The sequence below is a fragment of the Branchiostoma floridae genome, chromosome 14, assembly GCF_000003815.2.
Source record: "Branchiostoma floridae strain S238N-H82 chromosome 14, Bfl_VNyyK, whole genome shotgun sequence".
Taxonomy (NCBI): Eukaryota; Metazoa; Chordata; class Leptocardii; order Amphioxiformes; family Branchiostomatidae; genus Branchiostoma; species Branchiostoma floridae.
Window position 1 is genome coordinate 5651845 of NC_049992.1, and position 20148 is coordinate 5671992.

Below are 20148 nucleotides of genomic sequence, written 5' to 3' on the forward strand. Positions count from 1 at the left end.
CGGACGGAAGCTGATTCCATATTTAGAAGTCTTTGGTGTAACAACAACTGGGATCTTATAGGTTGGATGTAAGTTCGTTAACTGGTCGATATTTCTTTTAGGAAGGAAATCAAATATTGACGAATAAAATTTTGACTCAATTGAGGCCATGCGCGATTCGTTTATTTACCTATGCATGGACGAGAGGAAAAAATCGAAACGTTTATGGATATAGCCAGAGGCTAACACTAGGGAGACGAGGGCGTTGAAACATTCAGTACGAGGCGCGGCTCGAGACGCAATCAGGACAAGTGGGGAAGCTGCTCTTCCGGAAAGACCTTATAACGAAGCTTTACTCTTGGCACTTCCACTCCTCACTGTTTGACTACCCAATTTCCAGGCGGGTAGAAGAGATTGGATGTCTGTACGGGGAAATCAGGCGAACACGAGGGGAGATGTCCTGCCGAGCTCGTGAGGACATCGCGCAGTGACCTCAACACGACCGGAGCGACCGCCTGGACCCAACGTGAGTCCGCAGTGGGCTGTAGGCAAGGTCTTGAATACGGTTTGAATGATATCGCATGGTGCTAGGCAAAGTTATTGTATGCGCATATAGATTACAAGCACGGTTACAGATTTATAAAAAAAAGATTCTGCTAGTTCTAAATATGTCTGACTCTGTAGCTGCCTGTAAGGTATTGTGCTGATAGAATCTGCTGACAGATCTAAATGTTAAGTGTGCTTGAACATATGATATGAACATAGAAACACACGCGCGAAGTCATTTGGCTCAGGTCCTTCTAGGTGAAAAATGAGTTCATGTAGAAAACGTCTCTGCTAATTCCATTGAAAGACGAGATATCGGAGAGTCGACAAAAGGTACATATTTCATCGCACTGCAGCGTCCACTGGTGTGTCGTATTTCACTGTGGTTGATGGACTTGGCAATTGTTTCTTCATACGTCTCGAGGCATTAGCGCAAGTTTTCTCAGCCGGTTAAGCCTCGAATGTGCCTGTGCCGCTGAGAGAATGTACAATTACCCGATTAGATAGATCCACAGAGGAATGTCTTATGCCTCAAGTATACGTAAAACAATTTCCCGGCTCTTCCCTCCAGCCAGAAAAGTGAGTAAAATATGGCGTCCTCTCGCAGGAAGACAGGTGGAACACGTCCCGAGGAACCGTCAGAGAAAATTGGAGGTAATTTGAACATTTTTCCTCAAGAGCAGTCATTTACGTGTGGTTTCAAAGGATTAGAACTTCGCGCCGGCTTTACAAAAATATCGATTTCCACTGATCGGTTCTGCTCTTGCGAGTTGGCCTCAGAATCCCTCCAATTGTGTAGTGTGTGAAGCCAGATTTTGGCTAATACCACGGGCATCACAAAAGTCAATACCTGACCATAAAGCATGGGGCAGGGTATTGGATTTGTAGACTTAGTCAGCTCTTCAGAAGGAAAAACTCGATTTTCCAGGACAGAATTATAGCCGGTAGTCCCGGATGCTAAAAGGCATTTGCTGTTGAAAGAGGAAAACATAAGTCTTTCTACAGTGTTCAATCTGACTGCCCTGAGATCGGATCGAATTTCTGACTTTGAACGTGTTATTCAAGACGACGGGGATTCGCATTGACACCGATGATTTATTTTAACGCTCTCGTTGCCTTTTACGTCCAAGGTCAGCGTTGAGTGGAATTTATATTTATAATAAAAAATTGAGGCAACGGAGGTAGAATGCCAAGGTAGAGTACAAAAATACATATGGATTCACAGATGTGACCACAGGGGACCTTCTTGTATTCCCTACGATTGCTTGTGCTTTTGCATGACAAATATGTGTTTTATTACTTTTCTTACGGGCCTAGCTGATACGATTTAAAGTCTTTGCATTCTATGGTCCATCAGTGATCCAATTTTCCGACCTGGCCATTTTGCCTCATGGTGGTCTCTGCGACAAAACTATCTTACTTTTTTTTCTGGTCACTAATGTACCTGAGGGCGGATACTGACAACACCAAATTATATTACTGAGACATCCGGAATGGGCATTTTTTGTGTGTTTTTCTGCGGTAAATATGCTACGCTTTTTGTATGACATTAAAGCCACAATATTACACTGAGCACTCAAACTGTTCAACCTGTTGTGATGTCATGTAGATGTTTTAATATGCTGTTAGTGTTACATATGCATGATTTTTCAATATGCTAGACTGTAGCAGAAACCTCGTAGGTGTTCATACACACATTAAATATGATAATTCTGTGAACGATATTCAACTTTGCTTATATTCAATACTAGAGTAAGTTCCACCGATAAAAATTTAAAGACAAAAAACGAACACCTTAACGCCACTAGCATGTATGTATTTCAATGTTCAGTACTCTTCAAGACAAGCTTAGAATCCTTCCTACCTCAAAACCACGAGTAAATAAATAAGACTTAGTGAAGCGTAGATAGAAGGCGAGGAGCTATGGACCCCCATCTGCGGACCGCTCCTTTCTTTTGTCTTCACGGATCATTAAGGAACGGCGATGTAGAGGCCCCTATCAACACCCATAGCCTACAGGTATCAAAAACATTAACATTCCTATCAACAGCTTTCACGTAATATATAAAAGAACTGGCATTTTTGGTACTGAACATCTAGATTAAAAGTGAAATGTCTAATACCTTTAGGTCAAGGTTTTAGTTAAATATTCAGTGCTTTCATACAGGATTACAAAGAATTATAGAGCGATTGGTAAAGCGAGAATATATATTATTGTCTTATCAATTAACTTCTATATCTGCATTATGAAACGAGAAGTATCATTTACCTGTTCCAAGGGATTAAAGACATTCATATGTCAACTGGTATTAGCTATAAAAATAAACACCATCCCGTAGTTTGCATAGGAGAGCCATGTCCTATTATTAGGCCCAATATTCCCCAAGTAAACTGATGATATGAGTATAGTATATTCTTACGCCCACCTTCAAGCTTGTATATATATATATATATATATATATATATATATATACACACATGAAGTAATGATGGATGAAAATGGTTTCCGATGCCTTTTTTCGTCAGTCAGGATCGACATGTAGTAATTCTGGTCTCGTTACGCTTCCATGCAACTGTAAAGCCAGCAGCGAAGCCTAAATCTCCCCCATCATCGCTGAGATCAATAGCACAACACGAAACGTCGAGAGCACACGCGTGGAAGGATACATCACAAGTTGAGCGCTGAGTAAACTGTCAGATTCTTTGACGTACAACGTTCTCTCTTCTGGCAGTTGCTCTTTATCAGATCCATGCGCGCATATGAAAAGTCAAAGGCAGTCTAAAATATCCGGATCAGTGATGTGATTTGCATAAGTGTATTGGTCCTCTCAAGACACAATTGGAGTGAGAAAAATTTATTCACCCTCCTGGCTTCATCGATCGTTTTGACATATGGTTGCCGGCACTAATAAGTTGATCAGGCGCACTATACCTGCACGTACGTACGTAACAAAGGGGATATGTCGGACCCATTTCTCACAAACCAACTTGAATACGGCCGGGTCGGAGGTCGGACCTGCCGTAGATGGTAAATCCTCGTCTGACGACAGATTGCGATTGGCAACACTGCCGCACGGACACAAGTGCGATGAGTGCGGGGCGTTCCGGCAGTAGAGAAGGTGCCGCGAGTCATCGAAGGTCCTGGTCATCGAGCATACTTGTGCATAGTCTCATCTTTCCCTGTGTGGTGTAGATAGTCACGGTACGTAAATTCATTTCAATGTTGGCTGTGTGAATGGCTGTCGTTTTGAAGTTTTGTTGTTGTATTCGTTTTTTTTTTTTTTATGTAGCGAAAATTGCTTCAAGCCAGAACTGCTTTAGAATGCACGTTGTGTTCTTCTTCATCAGAGGTAGGCTGGGTAATTACAAGGAAATATTTTTGCTCTATACGTTTATTAGTTTATTTACTATGAGTACCTGCAAATAACGCTTTAGAATATCTGTAGTGTTCGAAATGATTGGTTCGGTTACCCGTCCGTCCGCGGATATCGAGACTTTGCATTGAGAAGGACGCCGCGTCAAAGTGGATTCCAGAACATGCTCGGCATTATACAGGGGCGCCGCGCTCTAACCAGTCTTTGCCCTTTCACTTAGCCATGATCTTACTGTGACTAGATTCTTCCAAATGAGTATTGGAGGGAGCGGGGTGTGACAGGTGGTAAAAATAGGTTCCTTAACCATGCGTTAGTAATATTTACACATATTCACTCAGACTGAATGAGGTTTAAGGTATTTCACCTGGCTATCTTGGCATTTTGATCTTCCATTGTTTTCTTATTTACGAATTAAGAAAGAATGGAGCCGTAATGAATATTGATAGATGGGCATGAAAGAATTCTAAACCTGATTTTTTTGTCTATATGGATGACGCCATTAGGCTTTATTGCCTAATATTATCTTAATTCTTTTAGATAATACAGCACTTTGTACATGCCACTGAAATGAAGCTATGTTTTTTATGTGCACAATGATGAAAGCTTCAAACTCAGGTTTGCGCAAATTGATAGCTTCTAACGATCTTTAGTAATAAAAAAAAAACTTTTTTTCACCCAGTTATGAAAAATCATTTTCTAATAATATGTCAATTTGACGAGAATATAATTTTTGTACCCTGTCTTAAATGACAAAAACGAGATCGCCTACCGACCCGTAGAATGACAGCAACATGTTTCATCGCTATTAATGTTTATGAAAGACAATTAAGCCTTGCATATATCCCGAATACTGCGACTAATTCTTATAAGCATGAAGTTTGTTATGCCTCGCGTCGCCAAATCAGTGGCATGAAAGCTCGAAAGCGTAATTTTACTAAGAATCAGTAGCTTTCAATTTGTGGCGACGGGAGATGGTTTGCTCCAAATATACCGATCGAACACCTCACAATCTAGTTTGACTAGAAGACTTTCACATACATCTCAGATACCTTTACATTATCTCTGAATGAGGTACTAAAATTGGTATGATATGAGTGCGTGATGCTGCATCTGCTTGTCATCTTAAGAGATTTACATAGAAGAAGACGCTCCGTTACTGTGGGATGATTAGGTTAATGCATACATGGTGGCACTTAATATTGCTTCATCTATCTTCATTTTGCTGCTCGTATGCCTTTGCGTCATCCAAACGCTCGCGTGTTCATGTAGAACATCTGGTTATATCAAAGCTTACGCATGCATGCGCAGTACCCATATAGATAGAAGACAGCATAGCTTTAACACGAATTTTTACAAGCAACTGAAATCCGTTTCCAATCGTCAGAGCTCAGCGGTAGGATTTTTTCTGCATGCAAAGTAGGGAGTATATGGCTTGGATGACATGGATTGCCAGTAATTACCTTTGGTTTATGTTTGAACATATTGGAAAAAATCTATTTTCACTTCACGTGGCTGTAAATTAGAGCAATTTCCATAAATACGAGGATTATGTTGTGACGGACATCTCCGTAAAAACGTTCCAGCTCGGTGCTTGCTGCCCGTTATGGCACACATGATATTAATTAGGACCCTGTCCCAGATCAATCATACCATGGCCGTTGTCAATAACGATTCCACTTGTACGGAAGGAAATGCTCAAGTGCTAGCCAGCGTATGGAGGTTAGGTGTGCCAGGAATCACGGTATGTCATGTTTGTTTTACTTCTTCCTTCGCATTTTAGGCAAACATCGCACTGGCTATATCCGGAGAGAGATGGCTAAAGTGTAAATGTACATGTCTCTGTAGTTTGCTACACAAGGTTGTGGAATGACCACATGGTTTGTTTTGCCTCAAAGTAGTCAGTGTAAGGACAAGATAAGGATTGTACTGCCTCTAGGCCGTTAGAGGTTACCACTTGTGATCTGATCCAGACAGGGCTTTGTACTAGAAACGGTCGTGACGTACGTAGCACTACTGTCCAATGCGATATGGCTGAGTGGTTTAGAATGTAACACTGCAGATAGCACCATCCTTGGGCATGATAAGCGTTTTTGTCTTTGGTATTCGAAAACTTTTTGTCCCCAAAAGTGTCACCAATATCCCCAAGATTTTATAATAATGCGATGTTCATAGATGGATAAGCACGTGTTGGAAGGTATATATATTGCATACAACTGGCCATTAGTGAATTATGTAGTAATCTAATAAGAGATATTGCGATGGGATTATGAATTTTACCCCAGTGCTGTTGTTGAAGATTTCCTCACACGTCTACTACATAACCTTTCGCGCGTGGATCAGAGATTGCGGTCCCTTTGCTGCGCCAAAAGGAGCATTTTACACGCTTTTATGGAGTCCGTCTACGAGTGCTTTTCAATATGATGCACCCGAAATTACATATATATCAAAGTTGCCCATTGGAGACGATTTCGTACTCAATCACGTAGGGTTGGCATTCACGTGTGACCTCGCAAGTCCATTTTGTAAATAGAGACAGGGAAGTGCCAAGAAGATGGCCGATTGTCTGTTGTTGAGGGGGTTTGATGTCAACAAAACGGCGTTTGATCCCACATCTGGGAGGTTATTCGTATTTGATGTAGACGATGCACCAATAACGGCACCTCCGGGACAGCTGGGTGAGGTATTGCCAGTGTGCGATATTTCCACTCTCGTGCAGGGTGCAATATCGTTAGTCGATAGGACGGAGTCCAACGGCACTACAGAATGATCAGTAGGAGTGATGTAGGCCCGAAAACAGTCTTATAACACATACATTCTATGAGGACGATGTTCACAAATCAAATGGCAATACGTATACTTTAGCCTTTTTCTTGTTACGTATACTAAGAAGAAACACCTGTTTCGCTATACGCTCCACTGCATTTTGGAGAAATTTGATAAATAACAATACTAAATAAATAGATACTAATACGGAGTACTTGTGACTTCAGTACAAAACTACGTGGTGATAGATCCAAGTACTGACAGATTGTACTAACTAATAGGGTTATGCATATAAAGAATATATTATGTTTATGTATCAGTCATAAACTAACACGTATCACCATACTGAAAAGTATTAATATTAGAGGCTTTGGAAGCTGTAGTGTGGTTTAAAAGCTAGCTCCTTAGTATAAATGTGTCCATTTTTGAACGCAGATATAAAATATCCTTGACATATATAAGAAAAGGTGAGCGGATGTTCCAATGTTTAATAGACGTGACTTATCCAAGCTAGCCGCAAATGGATGCGACCTAGAAACTTAGAAAGAAGTTCTCATGCTCACGTTGTGGTGCCGTAGGTTCAGGTGAGTGTGATGGGAGAGTGAAGGAAGCTTCTCGCCCACAGGTGCAATTATTTATCTAACCCCCAACATTTCTGCACCAAGGGCGTCCCCAGGGGACAACTGTAATTGCAAAGAACTGCAAGTTGTTATTCCGGCGATTCCAAATTATTCCCTCGGTGAAGCACAGATAGTGGCAGGGGCCTAAGGAATGGTTCCCATTACTGTGTCATTAGGGCGCGAGAGGGTGCAGGAGGATTAACCCACGATTGCCAATCTCTACACCATCTCCACAGGCCTCTGGCGGGAGACCTGGACCTAATCCCGAGCGGGCCTAACAGTGCACACAGCTGCCTTAACTCCTCTCGCGGGCGATTTTTCAATTTTTTTGCCTACCTCTTTGGGAGATAGGTTTAAGTCTCAGCAGACCCGGGCGTTGCCCCCGCCAAATCTAGGACAACCTGTGCCCGAATGACAGATGATGCCAGTGGATCGCAATGACGGATCACTCTTAAGTTACACAGACCATCTGGGACAGCTAGTAAGATTTCTCCTGTTGGACTTACTTTAACGTAGCCGGAATTTGCCATTGCTACCGTTAATCTCATCAGCACGTTAACGCGTTTTTTGCCGTAGATACTTTCGTCTGAATAGTAAATTCTAAAAGCGATGTTCAGTGTTCCAAGCATTGCATCTCACAGAAACCAATGTACTTTAGACGTAACGAGTGTTTCCTGATATCAAATAAAGTATCAACATCTAGCCAAAATACTTTGTATCAAAATTAGCAAGAAGCATAAGTGATGGTGCAGTACCTCATGACCCAAACGTTCTGGCTGTGATAGTGTCGTTACAGAATAGACAACCAATTCTGAACCGTCACAGGGAAAAGAAAGATCAATCCACAGAAAACAATCAGATAACTGTCCGTGAATCTGGAACGATCGTATGGCAATGGTGTGGCAATTTCAGATTCCGTTACCGTTAGATTGTACTTTCTTTACCAAAGTTTGAGGCGGGAGGTATGAAAAGAAATAATGGTCATCAAAAAGGATTAAGAAGGGTTTTCTAATGGTCAAGAAGAGGCAATGGGCCATCACCATTGGGATATTAAATCCAGTTATAGTAGCAGGGATCACGGCTGTCCCCAGGAAGGGATTAGTGGAGATGGTGTCCTAGGGAGGTATTCTGTGATTAAGGTATAAAAGGATGATCACCACTTATCTATGGCAGTAAAATCAAATCTCTAGAGGGAACAGCGCGCCCATTACAGGGTGAAAAAGCAAATTAGATCTAAAGTGAAGAAACTGTAATAACGGACAGAGAAGGAAAACATTTGTCATACAAAAGAGTGAGTGACCAACGAAGGTGCGACGAGGTAAGTCAAAAGTACTTTTGTAACTCAAACAAAAAACAACAGATGTTGCACCAGATGATAAATTCCACGACGATCTCTGTTTTGGCTTTTGATGATGATGATAGCCTTAAGGAAGGATTAAGAAAACACCTGAGAACGTAACAGTAACCATCTAACTTCTGAAGATCAAATTACCCTATGGCTAAGCTTAAGACCTGGCCTCATTGTCGACAATCAGGCCTTTACTTGACATCATCAGTTCACGTAGTTTGTTATTAGACTATAGGTAGAGATCATCTGAATTAGCGGCCAAGGGCAGAACCATTGCTACGACCGTTTGAACTTTCCCAAGATTACTCTACGCATTAAAGCTGGGGTACCTTAAGCTACCATATAATTGCGTATTATACCTACTGATGCCACCATCATCATTCTAACCTTTGGGAGAACTTATGATAGCACCTGAATCCCAATCGAAAGCTATTTCATTTACAGGAAAGATATCAATCAAGTTTTTTATCAGATTGATATATAGTAAAAAAAACACAATTTTTTCTAATTCCCTTTTTTATTCCTGAGACGAAACAAACACATGGTACTGTTATTTGTTAACCTTCGACTTTAATGCAAACAAGACAAAAGTGCAATATACTATTTTAAGAATGTGCTAAAATTTTGGAGATTATTTATGCGTGTACAAGATGCGATTGTGAAAGTGAAGACCCCGCATGTCCAGAACAGGCTTGTGGACATAATTCCATTTCCTTTGTAATTGGACCAATAGTATTAACGACAATTTCCTCGACGGCACCAACGCATGTGTTAAGTGATCATAATGCATGTGGATTTCAGACAGCAATTATGGCAAAGGCAATTTTTTCCTATGTGTGTCTAGACATAGTGGGCGAAAAAATATTCTTGTACCCTTGATATAACGCCAGCGTGGGCGAATTAAATAAAGAAAATTAAAACGACAAAAAGCAGATGGTTTCACCATTCAAACTGCCGCTCCTCTTTGATCACTGATGTATTTTACCGTTTAGTTTCGCAACATTTGCAGAAGACTAACACAACAGTTGAATTTACCTTTTTTAAGATGTCAATCCAGAGACCAGACTGTAAAGTTTGAGTCACAAGACCGGGAATGATCCTTTCTTACTTCTGTACTCGTGGTGGGATCTTTTACGTGCTCTTAAGTGTGGCTTCCATCAACCATATACGTACAAACGTCGGGTATGCGTACAAAAGTTCCTAAGCTAAATACATGTTACTCATTTTTACCAGTGAGTAGAGTTAGAAAATAGGTGTAAAGTACATCTCCTATCAGGCCAAGCATTGTTGGTCTACCCGGGATTAGAGGAATAAAAGAGGCAATTAAAAATGGTGGTATCGGCGCGAGCAGCTGTCACATGGATGGACCAACCTATTCCTTGGTGTTCACCTAGCTGCAATCCGATAGCCGTTAATGTATTATCTGGTAAGCAGCTCGATAGCAAGACGGTTCTCTCTTGGGAAACTTTCGGTGATATCAAAAGCAGCTCAAATCAACATAATATCGTAGGTCAGTCCGTTTGAAGCTCAAGTATTCAGTTGTTGAAATGTCCCTCAAAGTATATAACAAATATACCAATGATGTATTCAACAATGACACGCTTTTCAACATATCAGTTTACTACCGGGCCACCAAGTATCCCTAACAAAGCTTCTAGACGTGTCAATCTAAATGATGTATTGCGGTGACTCGTATTTTGTTGCCGTTACGATTTTATATGATTGGATCAAGGCATGAGTCAAGCTTATTCTTAATCTATGAGTGAACTGGTACTCTTACGAATAAACTGCTTAACAGTTAGAAATTACCTGATAGAATAAATGGTAACTTTCTCAAAGTATTAACATTCCCAAAAATTAAAAGGAAAATACAATCTGGCAACACAGCTGAAATAGAGCATAGTGACACGTGATATTCAATTAGAAATAGGTACAGATTACTTGATGCACAAGAGTGGTCTGATTTACCGTCAACAGGAAGCAGATTTCAATTAACCTTTCCACCAACCATGACTCAAACAAACGCTCTATCCAACCTACAAAATAATTGACCTGTACCGATTAGGGACCTACATTGCACCGGTCATTCATTTTGTTCATTGTCTAATTGGTTATTGTTAATTCATATAGACTTAAGGCATAAGTATTCCCTTAAACCTGCATATTCCATAGAAATCAATCAACTCGTACTTAAATGTGAAAATAAAAGCTGAGTTTGTAATGATATTTTCTTATCCCCTCCCTTTAACCACGTGGTTTCGGCAAGACTGTTTCCTTACTCAACAGTCATTTTCTGTCCGGCTACACCTTTGGCGACCCAAACATATATCAATTATCTATGGCATTTTCCGGGCCAATCGTCAAACAATCAATTCGGTACTTCAGACGGTCCTACTGGCGGAAAAGACAAGAACATTTTCCTGTAAAAGCCACACCAGGGATGAATTTCATCAACGCTTTGCAGCAGTAAAGGGACGTGCCTTGTAACGTTATGGCCATCTTTGAGAACAATTGTTGTGGCTATAGTGTCTGTGGCTTTTAGCCTATCAATTTTACTGACCGCATAGGTTTAATGAGTATGCTACTATATAGCTATATAGTGTAGAGAAATGTCTGTACTACAATAAGTAGTATAAAACAGCTTTAATTTTCGAGCAAGCTTAAAATTCATCTGTCATTTGGAATGCTAAGTGACACCTACTATAATTCTCCGTATCATTATGGTATGGTACCAAAAACGTAATCATTATGGTACAATGCCCCAATACGGACTTTGCTGAATTAAATCTTTTTTAAAATTATTTTGCCGTACGAAACAAAGTTAAACGGAATGGTATTGGGTTTGCATTAGGCACAAGGACAATTCAATATCAAAGCGTTGGATTTTCAACATTGTTTGCTTAACGCATCATTATAAACTTTTACGGTTTGCTGTATTTAAAAGGTTGAGAAAGACAGACTAAATACTTTAGACAAAGTATTGCACATCTATGCTTTCTTGTGTGTTAATGAGTATGTATAGTATAAGATTATGCAAAATTAACCGGTGGTAAGATTAAAAAAAAAAAACTGTAGTACTCAAGTAACTCAACCTTGGACTTCATAAATGCAGAGCACAGCGGTAGGAAGAGTTCATTCACCAGGAGCAATCTACCTGTATTATGTACCAGCTGCAATCGCAGTAATAAACCGCAGGTAATCTCACATGATGAGTGGAGTTAGAACTAGGGCAAGTTTGCACCACAGCGGGTAATGGTCACATGTCCAATAAAGGACAGTCAATAAGGGCAGTTTTCGTTAGCACATGGCTTAGCGATGTAATTTATGACCGCTTATATACTGTCAATGGACAATGGCTGTGAGGAATACAGAATACAGATGTAATACGGGTTGAGGGTAATAATGGACGCTTAACATATTCATTGAAAGCAAGCATCCAAAAATTCAAAGTAAATATACTGTCCTTAGCAATGTTATCTTGATCTCCGTTAAAAGATAAAAAAACTAGTAATTCATTAATCTTCTTTAATATGTTGATCCAATTGTAAAGGAGCGTCAACGATATCAATAGTTTTTCTATGCACAAATCGTTCAAAACGTTGATAATCTCTGGATAACATAGTAAATACACTGTCTTTACCAAAATTATCTTATCATGAAAAGAAATTTGATGCAAACTAGCAATTCATTAATCTTAAGTTGATCCAATTTTTAAAGGAACGTCAACGATGTCAAATGGTTATTCTATGCACCAATCGTTCAGAATGTTGATATCCTCTGGAGAACATGGCTGATACTCTTATCACCCTGCATATCTACCAATACATGCGACTTGGCACGCGTATGTACTATGCTTGGAGACGCAACAAAACGTTATTGACATATTGTTTAAATTTGCACACACTGAGGATAAGAGGTTACCACGTAAACACGTCTTCCTTTGCTTCAGGCATTTTTTTTATTCCTTGCTGTCAATGATGAAATCGGAGATCCTACATATGAAATGCCAGAATCAAAAGTACCAGCATATGCATGAGAAATATTTTAAATGCTATCCTTTTTTACTTTTCTCAAGTAATCAAGCCCCCATGAACTTATACATGTTTACATTAGGGGTCATGTCCTACATGTGATCTAGCTACCCCCTGTCGACTAATGTGCCCCAACCTTTAGCAGGTTGAAAATCAACACGCATTTCCATGTTCAAATTGCAGATAATAAGACTTGCGAAGCAGACTGCGACGCCCTAATGAACTGTTTATATTTGCAGTAGTTATATGGTCATTTCTGGGGCTGATTGCAGCGTGTGTAATGACGCATGTGCCAGGGAGAAATCAAACCTGATGGCTTCGATGTACATGGTATTGCAATCATCAGGGCCGCCCCTGCTGACTGGTCAAAAAGGATCGGCAAATGCAAGATGTCGGCACCACATGTCGCGGATTATGCTAACAACTTTGACATTCTTGCATGTTGGACGTGTTCTTTTTAAAGGGGCTTATCATGAGGTCACCTTGTACTAAGAAAAGTCGTAAGTCATTTATAATACAAATTAGTAATGGTGAATATTTTCGGCAAGTACGTTCATTGAATAAGCAGAAAAACAGAATGGTCTGAAATACGAGAAGCAGAAGTTGCTATCTCGTTGCAAATGTTTTCGTAATAATATTTAAAAGACTAGTATCATGTACACTTGTAGCAAAACATAAACTGTAGTTCTTAGCATCTTTGTATGTTTCTTTACTATACGTATGTTTGTACTTGAAATGTGCCTTGAGTATAAACTTGCAATAATCATTAATTTAATATAAGAGAGAGAAGAAAATATAAGAGAGCAGGAAGGAAGAAAATGAAAAATATAAAGAGTTCATAAATGTATGTCCTACGTGAACGAAGCGTCAAGTCTTCTAGTTGTATCTTACCATTTTGTCCACATGGGACAAAACCAAGCTGGGCTAGCTGGTAATATCAGCCTCGTTCCCATAGGAGTGGCATATTGATTGACGGCAGTTGGAGCTGGATTTTGTAGTGTCTCCAATAAATATCACATTAGCGCATCGAGCAAGGGGCAGGACAATGTTAAGAGGCTCTGTGACCTGTTAGCAAGTTGGCGCCAACTACAGACTATTATTTCGTCTCGAGTTGGCTTCTGGCACCAGTGGATGGTATGATGTTTTTCCTCGTCAAAGCAAGGTGCTTTAGAATGATCTGGTTATTTGTTCTGAATGGCCTAGATATGTCAGGAGAACATTTGTGCTGTAACAATGTCTGGAGACTAAACTCTAATGTATTTTATCGTGATTGCTTAGTGTAGTTTACTCCAGGGCAAAAGGTTCAAACGCTGACGCATATTCTGATCTGTAGCGTTGATATGCAAATAGTTTTACAATGTTTAGGATCCTTTAGGCAAGTTTGCACTCCTCTGTCGGTAGTATGAGGGTGATTAAACCGAGAGACAGTAGATCTGCATCCGTAGGCGTCAGAACTGCGCATAATATTTTTTTCTGTTGTCATGGCCGAAATAGCATCGGTTTATGTACTAACGTATGAGATCGTAACGGACGACAACAGTCTGTGATGCTGCAACATGAGGGTCAGGTCCCATATGGTGAGTCACGATTGAAGGTAAAAGTGTACCTTTTATTTTAGATGTGCGTTTTTGTGCAATATGAAATTCAATCTCTACAAAGTGGAAAAGAACGGAAATTTACCTCAGGAGGTTTTGAGGGACATCCATCACTCTTCTTCAGCGTCACTAGAATGAACTTCCAGAATACAAGTATAGCTAACTAGAAAAAACGGTTTAGCATGTTATTAACTCCTAAGCATCCGTATGCGAATGCCTTAAATGTAAATCATGTTTGCATTGTTTCCTACAGTAAAGGCAATAACAAAGGTTATTGTATACGACCCGTAGGCGTTAATGAATTTATTCTAGGTATTTTAAGATTTTAGAGGTGAGATGTGGCGTGTTTAAATTAAGATATCATAAGCATTTACATTGATACCTACTCGTTGTTACCCTTTCCCGTCCAATCCTTGACCAACACTTTACCGATTGCCGCCTTTCTCATTAATGTATTGATGCAATATGTATCATTGCCACGAGTTATGTACTAATCGATTTCGGGTATAAAAGAAAGCACCGTTCAAAATTCATACCGTTAATCATTGATTTTGAGACGTTTGGGGTAATTCAGTCACATTATTACGGACACCAAGGCCAAAACACGAGTCTCTGACTTTAGGTTTGGTTAAAGAGTTTCAGAAAAAAAACAGAAGTTTACTGATTTAATCAATATGAATATGAAATGGTACGCAAACGAAATGAGTTTTCAATTTACGGTTCAATACCCCCAAAGGTTGTTTTACGCCTGCTAAATATATAGTAATACTTACAGCACATATATGTATATATATTATAGTCTACACCAGAATGCATTTCTCTGTCATGTATCCATGTCTTTATAAAAGTAAAACATGAAGTGATAAACTTCTTCCATCATGCTTTTAAAAGCTTCTACCCAGCATTATTTCGTAACAAGCGATAGGAAAGTATTCTCTACCTATGCCTTATGGAATAAAATAGGTTTTGTACGACCGGATTTTAAACATGCCAATTGTAAGACAGGCATTTTGTTTTTGGTTAAAGGAATATTTGTATATCTACACAAAGTAGCGCCTGGTTGCCTATTTTGGAAAATTGATGGCTTACATAATCAAAAAAGAGATAAGGTAGTTCTCGTTATTCTAACCCTCTTGTGACTTCATCACAAATGTTGCCTCAAGATTTAATTCTGATAAGTCGTGACAAAGACGGTTACTGCAATGCAAGTCAAATGTGTTACTGATTAGAAAGGGCAAGCCGTTTGTGTTGAAAGGAGACATCAGGTACTTTAAGAAAGACTGGCCATCCTAAGCTTGATCACTTAATCAAGATTAGCTGAGGGTAATCACCTATTGAAGAAAGAGACGTCGAACGTCGCATTGAGAACAGTTAGACTTTAATCACCCGAGTACCAGGCACATTATAGCGTAGACCTCCGGGCATATGTAGGTCAAATGTCACATTAGTCTCGTACATTAAGGATTGTATTGTGCTGGTGATGTAAACCGCTTGGTTCGGCGTCTATCCGTCTTGTGCAGCTGTGTGGCTGATCAGGTTTCAGGAGAATGAACCCGTTATCAGCAGGTATTTCAAACGGAAAAGGTTGCCTCGGGAGAGGGTGTGTTTTCCGGAGATTCATCTTGGGCTTAATGGCGTGAAGGCCGAATAGAATCCCTGGACATTATCTAGTGCAGAGATAAGATGGTGTATGCTGTGTCACGTTATCGCTGAAGTTGGGGTTACCACTGCTGGGGCACGGTGACAGGAGGTCGAATTCAGGGTTGATGACATCAAGGAAGAGTAGCGTCTAGAGAGGAAAGGAAAGACAAGTGAAAAGGTAGGTTCCAGAACATTATAGCTGATGTATATCACGTAATATAACAAGGGACCATTCTTTTAAATTCATAGAAGACTCCCGTAGTCAACGTTACCCGTTAAAGATATCATAAAGGACACGAAAGAGGAATATTTGTTCTCTTATCTCAGAAATTTGGCATCTTGGACTCATAAAAATCTACGATAGCATCAGTGCATACGTAGGGGAGATTATGATATCTATAGCGAAAATGTCATGCAGTAGCTTGTCTTGCCGTAGGCTACAAGCTAGCATTAGTTATCATTGCAATTTTGCAAATGGTGCTTAAAACGTCACTCCTTGACCCTTTGACTCAAGCTGCCAGTCGGATTGTCTATGCTGCAATTCTCAAACAGAAAGCGCGTATTTTATATCAAATTTGTAAAATGTCTTACCTGCCTTTTTATACATTTCAACTTGCAATATGGCGAGAGATAACAATCTGCAGGTGGAAACAAATTGTGTTTTCAGTGAATTGCTTAGAATATGCTCTTTTCTACAAATACGAATATTTCAAATCGCTTAACAGTAATGGCGATGTGTTTCCAAACATAGTGCTTATATTGTTGACGCTTTAACCCTCAAGCACCCGACCTTTTTTTGCGACTAAAATGACCGAGTGGGGTCCAAACGGACCCCAAAATGTTTTGTTCATAAAATCTCAGTACCATTTCTTATCGGCGATCATTGTATATACATTGCTTCGTCAATGTAAGAGGAAGATTTTGAGATGTTAAGATGTTGCTAATTCCAACTCATTATCATAATTTATGCAAAAGTTCAGAAGGACCACGTTTTGCACTAAACCTATTCCGACCAGATAGGGGAATTTTGAGGCCCTCAGCAACATTTATATTGCATAACTCATTAATGGCTAGAGCTAAAGCTACGAAACTTGGTAATTTATCACAAAATATTGTTTTCAAAAGTTTTTGGTCAATAAAGTAAGTTTATCATTTTGGGAGTTGCCATGGCAACCATATTCTAACAGGCATATTTTTGCAAAAATTTGACAATTTCAATTTAAACAAGGTTTTCTTGGTAAACTACACCTGTTTTCTGACAACAATTAAATTCTATGAAATTCAATGTAATTTTCATGACTTAAAATTTATAATTTATGCTAATTTCATGACGTCATTGGTCAAAATCCAAGATGGCCGCCCTGATTAGGCAAATGACGTCATAATGTCGTCACATTACATGTTGATGACACAGAAATTTTTGTGATGATTTAGGTTTACATTCTTATTATTGTCTGAAAGTCTGGTAGTCATACTGTAAGTGGTTAAGGAGTTAGCCTCCAAAGTTTGTTTTAAAAACTGCACATTTTTGCTGGGGTCCGTTTGGACCCAAGAAGGACTGAACACAAACTTTCTTTATAATTTCCACATTATTGTACCAATCTTTGCGAAAACTTAGGAGAAGGTATAAGACATATTGACTGACAAAGTCACGGAAGGATTTTTTCTTCAGATCAAAAATGTTCAAATGGCACTTCAAAATGTACGCCTGGGGTCCAAATGGACCCCACTCGGGTGTTTGATGGTTAATACGACGCCATGAACTAATTAGTAAGGTAAATTATCACATCCTGGTCACAAATAATCCTACATTTACGTGAACTATGTCCAGCCTGATTCACTTCTAGATCTATCTTCCCCACATAAAAACCCTGGTCTGTAAAACAATCTCCAAGGTGCAGCAAAAAATCGATACATTTTGACCAAAGGTGCAGCAACTGGTAGTGTCTCAATCTGTCAAAGGAATTCTCTTCGACAAATAAATGTCCATAGCTGGAACCGACATACCGAATACGGCCACCCTACTGGAGTCCTGAAAAATAAGTCCAATGATCAGATATACCATTTGCATATCAAACTATGTCACGAAGGCATTAAATCTACCACTTAAAGAAAATTACCACCCACCAGACTGAGGAGAGACATGTATGACGAACTGCCTGGAGTAATGGAGTCGACATCGTCAGCAATCCATTCATCTAAACCTGTCAACACAGTTTTAGGATAAGAGCGTCAGGAAGGGCACAAAGTAGGGTCGGGGTCAGAAGTAAAGGAAGAACACTTTGCTATTTATTTCAGTGTGAAAATCCGCATTGCCGGTTGAATGACCTCCAGTTGTCAATGGTACAATCTATCATCGAAATTATACATTTGGAGTTGAGGGAAAGTAACATTTTCTTTTCTTTTTCAAAATTGTTACTCGAGGAAGAACTTCTATCATTGACACCTAGTGCAGCACTTACGTTCGTTCTGCCCTTCCCAAATGGAAGGGGCTAGAGTACATGTTTATATACCCTAGGCCATTACGATCACTTACGACCTCTCCGTCCCTTCGCCACCAATCGCAACGAAATATATGTTTATCTATTTTCCATCACATATTTGTATAGTTCCATAATTCGCACATCTTTATCGTTTGACTTTGCCCTGCAATTTTATAGGTATCTCATTTTTGACAGATCGAGCGAGTAATGGCCAAGGAATCCACTCCAAATTGCCTAGTCCCTAGAAATAACAGGCCCTCTGTGCACGGTATGATGGTATTCGTGGCCTTCGGGAGTGCCACGTGACCCTTGTAGATAGAGTAATGGTATGTCATAAAATCTTCCCTTCGTATGAAATACCCATCGGTGGGTTGAGCCGTCCGAGGTGTCGACAGCCGTAAGTGCTGACAGAGGCAGAATAAGTAACGATCGCAAAAAAACAACAACATCAGACTACCATAAAACCGCCCTGCCTTCTGCAGCCGTGGAGCTTCCATTCTCTGAACTAGGCCACAGCAAGTAAATTCTATGGATGACATGAGCAAGCTTATTAATGTTTGCCTGATTTCAGAGAAAAAAAAGGATGTTTCTCCTCTTCGGGGATGGTCAGATAGACCAAAATAGGCAAACACGTAGCCTGATAATTATACTTGCAGAAGTGACACGAGGGATCGATGTAGCTATGACTATAGTTGCAGAAGGTAAACTTGTTGTGAAAGTTCCACCAATATGGAAGCCATGAATGTAGTTGCCAGCTTGGCAAGTGATACCAGTGTACCACACTAGTATCACTTTTACTACACTAGTTTACCTCTTTATGCCTTGTTAGTTGTGATGCCATGTTTCGTCAATTCAAATCTTGTTGCGGCGTTTATCGTGTCTATTTTGAAAAGTTAGCCATCTATTTTTTTCGCGCTATTTCATAATTTTTGTACTCTGCATAAGATGTCAGCCATAAAATCTACTTGCTGTGGCCCTATTCAGAGTCACAGGGTCAGATACCGACGACAGTATGAGTGGTGACTCAGGAACACTGGTTGACCTGCAATCATGGAGTTCCTCCGAACACTTCCACCGAGTGCCGCGCGTGAGGCAATAACCCAAAGCCTTTGCATCCGTCATTCACTGAAAGGAAGGCGGCGTGGCGTAAGAAGTTGAGTATGTGCTTTTAGACGTGATAATGGCGAGATTATCTCAACTGCAAAACCTGAGAGAAAATCCATAGACAGACGTTTTAGGTATTGGGAGGCTTTCATCTAAAGGGGTATCATTACACCGTGGCTATTGACGGATTGACTCCCTTCAAAAACTTTTACTTGGGATCATGACGTTGCATCAATGGTCACAGCGGGTGTTTGAAGATGATATATTGCTACGCTGTATCGGAATGCCCTACACAAAGTCAACGTGATTTGCGAGTGGATCGTAAAAGGAAGATATGTTTTCTGCTTAGCAAGTGAATGTTTCGTTGTATGCAAGTTCCACAAGGTGTTTTCGTAAGCCTTGTAGGGAAGACATTACTGTGATAACAACCGGAAATATTGAGCGATCTTTTTTACGGTCCCTGCGAGCAAAATGGTCCATACAAAGAGAGGGCAGGCAGTGACAAAATAAGAATCTAAGCGTGATAGATCGCTCGAGTACGAATACATTATTGATGCCCCCGGTCCCTATGTTACGTACACGTCTTGAAGAAAAAAACACGAAACAGATTGTCATTAAACATGTCTTGTTAGAGTCCTATGTTTATGAATGCCTTAACACAATG

The 20148-nt window shown here is 39.9% G+C and overlaps 1 protein-coding gene across 2 annotated transcripts in view; it reads left to right on the top strand.

Annotated features, from left to right (window-relative positions):
* The first annotated feature begins 294 nt into the window (after positions 1 to 294).
* LOC118431135 overlaps positions 295 to 20148 on the top strand; it is an 84046-nt gene continuing 64192 nt past the window's right edge. Inside the window, exon 1 of one of the 2 annotated variants that reach the window (XM_035842253.1) lies at positions 295 to 505. The gene's annotated coding sequence lies outside the window, so the exon portion shown is untranslated. Of the gene's footprint in view, positions 506 to 3281; positions 3728 to 20148 lie in introns of those variants that run through there. The other variant, XM_035842250.1, reaches the window with a different exon arrangement.